The sequence below is a fragment of the Mandrillus leucophaeus genome, unplaced genomic scaffold (genome assembly GCF_000951045.1).
Source record: "Mandrillus leucophaeus isolate KB7577 unplaced genomic scaffold, Mleu.le_1.0 Scaffold52, whole genome shotgun sequence".
NCBI classification, from domain to species: Eukaryota; Metazoa; Chordata; class Mammalia; order Primates; family Cercopithecidae; genus Mandrillus; species Mandrillus leucophaeus.
In genome coordinates, this window is record NW_012105586.1 from 759272 (window position 1) to 764284 (window position 5013).

A 5013-nucleotide genomic window follows, 5' to 3' on the forward strand; every position below is an offset into this window, starting at 1 on the left:
CCAACAGTTCCCCAAAGTCTTCTAGCATTAACTCAAAAGTCCAAGACCAAAGTCTCACCTGAGACAAGGCATGTCCCTTCTGCCTATAAGCTTATAAAATAAAAAAGAAATTAGTTACTTCCAAGATACAATGCGAGTACAACAAGCATTAGACAAATGTTCCCACGGCAAATGGGAGAAATTGGCCAAATCAAAGGGCCCCAGGCCCCATCCAAGTCCAAAACCCAGCAGGACATTCATTAAATCTTAGAGCTCCAAAATAATCTCCTTTGACTCCATGTCTCACATCCAGAACACACCGATGCAAAGGGTGGGCTCCCAAAGCCAAGGACAGTTCTGCCCTGGTGGCTCTGCAGGGCATAGCTCCCAAGGGTGTTTTCATGGGCTGGCATTGAATGCCTACAGCTTTTTCAGGTGCACAGTGCAAGCTATCAGTAGATCTACCATTCTGGGGACTAGAGAATTGTGGCCATCTTCTCACAGCTCCATGAGGCAGTCCCCCAGTGGAGACCCTGTGTGGAAGCTCCAACTCCACATTTCCCCTCTGCATTGTCCTAGTAGAGGTTCTCCATGAGGACTCCACCCCTGCAGCAGACTTCTGCCTTGACGTCCAGACATTTCCATAAATCCTCTGAAATCTAGGCAGAGGTTCTCAAACCTCACCTCTTGTCTTCTGCACACTCACAGGCCCAACACCACATGGAAGCCACCTAGCTTGGGGCTTGCACCAACTGCAGCAATGGCCTGAGCTGTACAGTGGCCCCTTTTAGCTATGACTGGAGCCAGAGTGGCTGGGACACAGGGCACCAAGTTCCCAGGCTGCACAGAGAAGCAGGGCCCTGGGACCAGCCCACAAAACCATTTTCTCCTCCTAGGCCTTTCAGCCTGTGATGGGAGGGGCTGCCATGAAGATCTTGGAAATGCCCTGGAGACATTTTCCCCACTGTCTTGGGGATTAACATTCTGTTCCTCGTACTTATGCACGTTTCTGCAGGTGGCTTGAATTTCTCCGCAGAAAATGGGTTTTTTCTTTTCTATCTCATGGTCAGGCTGCAAATTTTTCAGACTTTTATGCTCTGCTTCTCTTTTAAATAAAAGTTCCAGTTTCAGATCATCTCTTTGTGAGCACATATGACTGAATATTTTCTGAATCAGCCAGGTTACCTCTTGAATGCTTTTCTGCTTAGAAATTTCTTCCACCAGATACCCTAAATCATCTCTCTTATGTTCAAAGTTCCACAGATCTCTAGGGCAGGGGCAAAATGCCACCAGTCTTTTTGCTAAAGCATAGTAAGAGTGACATTTGTTCCAGTTTCTAAGAAGTTCCTCATCTCCATCTGAGACCACCTAAGCCTGGACTTCACTGTCCATATTACTATCAGCATTTTGATCAAAACTATTCAACAAGTTTCTAGGAACTTTCAAACTTTCACACATCTTTCTGTATTCTTGTGAGTCCTCCAAACTGTTCCAACCTCTGCCCATTACTCAGTTCCAAAGTCACTTCCACATTTTCAGGTTATCTTTAGAGCATACCCCTCTCCTGGTACCAATTTTCTGTACTAGTCTGTTTTCATATTGCTATAGAGACACTACTTGAAACTGTGTAATTTATAAAGAAAAGTGGCTTAATTGACACACAGTTCCACATGGCTGTGGAGGCCACAGGAAACTTACAATCACGGTGGAAGACTAAGGAGAAGTAAGCACCTTCATATATGGCAGCAGGAGAGAAACAGCATGCAGAGGAAATTGTCACTTTTAAAATATGAGATCTCACAAGAACTCCCTCGCTATCACAAGAACAGCATGGGAGAAACCTCCCCCATGATCCAATCACCTCCCACCAAGTCCCTCCCTCAATACATGGGGTTACAATTAAAGATGAAATTTGGGTGGGGAAACAAAGCCAAACAATATCACTAATGCAGGAGCAGAAAACCAATTACTGCATGTTCTCACTTATAAGTGGGAGCTAAATGATAAGAACCTGTGAACACAAAGAAGAAAACAACAGACACTGGGGTTTATTTGAAGGGGGAGGGTGGGAGGAAGAAGAGAAGCCAAAAAGACAACTATTGGGTACTGGGCTTAATACCTGGGTAATGAAATAATATGTACAACAAACCCCTGTGACATGTGTTTACCTATGTAAAAAACCTTTACGTGTACCCCAAAACCTAAAATAAATTCTTTTTTAAAAAATGAACAACAACAACAAAAAAAAAAACAGAGAAAACATTGGTTGTATTCCACGCCCAGTGGCAAGGAGCATTCCCTAGTACCCAATTGTCACTGTGAAGCAACATTCCTCATTAGAAGAAACCAGGGTTTCTTGGAGAAATGGCTGATTCCAGGTGTGTCTAGGGCAGGAAATGTACAAAAAGTGCCTGGGCACATCAGATAGCAAGGAAACTATACCCAGTGGGGAAAAAGCAATTTGTAAGACAGGGAGTTTTTCATGCAGAAACCAAAGATGCCAGAAAGGAGTGACAAAGTTTTCAACCACCGAAAGAAAAGAACTGTCAACTTAGAATCCTACAGCCAATGAAAATATCCTTGAGGAATAAAGGGCAAACCAAGACATTCTCAGATGAAGGAAAAGTAGGAGAATTTGTCACCAGTAATCTACCCTTTCTCTGGTAAAAGTTCTCTAAACAGAAAGGAAATGAAAAAAAGATTACACTTGGAATATCATTGTGGTAAAAAGAATGGCCTCCCAAAGATGTCTGCATCCTAATCCTAGGAACCTGCGAACATGTTACTTTACATAATACAGAGAACTTTTCAGATGTAATTAAATTAAGGACATTGATATAAGATTATCCTGGATTGCCCAGATGGGCTTAACATAATTACAGAGGTCCCTTTAGGAGGGAGGCAGGAGAGAGAGAATAGAAAAGACTGTGACAATGAAAGCAGAAAGAAAGTGGAGGATTTAAAGATGCTACACTGATGGCTTTCAGATGGAAGAAGGGATCATAAACCATGGAATACAGGTGGCCACCAAAAACTAGAAAAGGCAAGAGAACAGATGCGCTCCATTACAACAATCAGCAAAGGAGCAGATACTCTCTTAAATTCTTCAAAAGAAATGCACCCCTGCCAACCCATTTTAGACTTCTGACCTCCAGAACTGTAAGATAATAAAAAATTGCTGTGTCTTAAGCCATCAACTTTGGGGTAATCTGTTACAGCAGCAACTAATACAACCAGAAATAAAGAAAAAAAGGGTAAACAAAATTATGAGTAAATATAATAGGCTTTCCTCATTTTGAGTTTTCTAAGCTATATTTGATCGATAAAGCAAACATAACACTGTCGGATCCGGTTCTAAATGTATATAAGGGAAATATCTAGTGTAATTATGTTATAAATAGGGAAAGGTAAAGAGCATAAGGTAGGTAAAATTTTGACACTTCACTTGAAGTCATAAAATGATGATACCAGTAGGCTCTGATAGTTGTGTATGTATAATATAATGCCTAGAGCAACCACTAAAAGACCTGTAAAAAGATACAAAAAGATACACTCAAAAACACTACCAATAGATTAAAATTGAATTTTTAAATGGTCAATTAACTCACAGAAAGGTAAATAAAACAAATAAAAGACTGAAAGAAAAAAAAATTTAAATTATGGACTTAACCTGCAACGTAACAATTGCATTAAATGTAAATAATCTAATTATATTAATTAAAAGGCATAAATTGGCAAAGTATTTTTTACATGGCCCATAGAAATCCTAAGCATGTATATACCAAATAACAGAACTCCAAATATGTGAAATACAACTGATACAACTGGATAGAGTAATAGACAGATCCACAAAAATAGTTGGAAACTTTAACACCCTTCTTTCAACAACTGATAAAATAACAAGAAATCAGCTAACACATGTAAAATCAAAACACTATTGGTATTAGTCCATTCTCATATTACTATAAAGAACGGCCTGAGACTGGGTAATTTATGAAGAAAAGAGATTTAATTGACTTACAGTTCCACATTGCTGGGGAGGCTTCAGGAAACTTACAATCATGGTGGAAGGCAAAGGAGAAGCAGGAACATTCTTCACAGGGTGGCAGGACAGAGTGAGTGCAAGCAGGGGAAATGCCAGACACTTATAAACCGTCAGATCTCATGAGAATCACTCATTATCATGAGAACAGCATGAGGGAAACTGCCCCCATGATTCAATCACCTCCTCCTGGTCCTGCCCTTAACAAGTAGAAATTAGGGGGATTTATTAGTCCCTGTTCAGGCTGCTGATAAAGACATACCCAAGACTGGGCAATTTACAAAAGACAGAGGTTTAACTGGCCTCACAGTTCCACATGTCTGGGGAGGCCTCACAATCATGGCAAAAGGCAAGGTGGAGCAAGTCACATCTTATGTGGATGGTGGCAGGCAAAGAGAGAGCCTGTGCAGAGAAACTTCCATTTTTAAAACCACCAGATGTCATAAGACTCATTTACTATCATGAGAACAGTGCAGGAAACACCTGCCCCCCTAGTTCAATCACCTCCCATCAGGTTCCTCCCACAACATGTGGGAATTGTGAAAGTTACAATCAAGATGAACCAAACCGTATCATTCCACCCCGGCCCCTCCCAAATCTCATATCTTCACATTTCAAAACCAATCATGCCTTCCCAACAGTCCCCCAAAGTCTCATGTCAGCATTAAGTCAAAAGTCCACAGTCCAAAGTCTCATCTGAGACAAGGCACGTCCCTTCTGCGTATGAGCTTGTAAAATTAACCAAGTTAATTACTTCCTAGATAAAATGGAGGTACAGGCATCAGATAAATGCTCCTAGTCCAAATGGGAGAAATTGGCCAAAACAAAGGGGCTACAGGCCCCATGCAAGTCCAAAATTCAACAGGGCAGTCATTAAAGCTTAAAGTTCCAAAATGATCTCCTTTGACTCCATGTCTCACATCCACGTTAAGCTGATGCAAGAGGTGGGCTCCCATGGTCTTGGGCCAGTTCTGCCCCTGTAGCTTTACAGG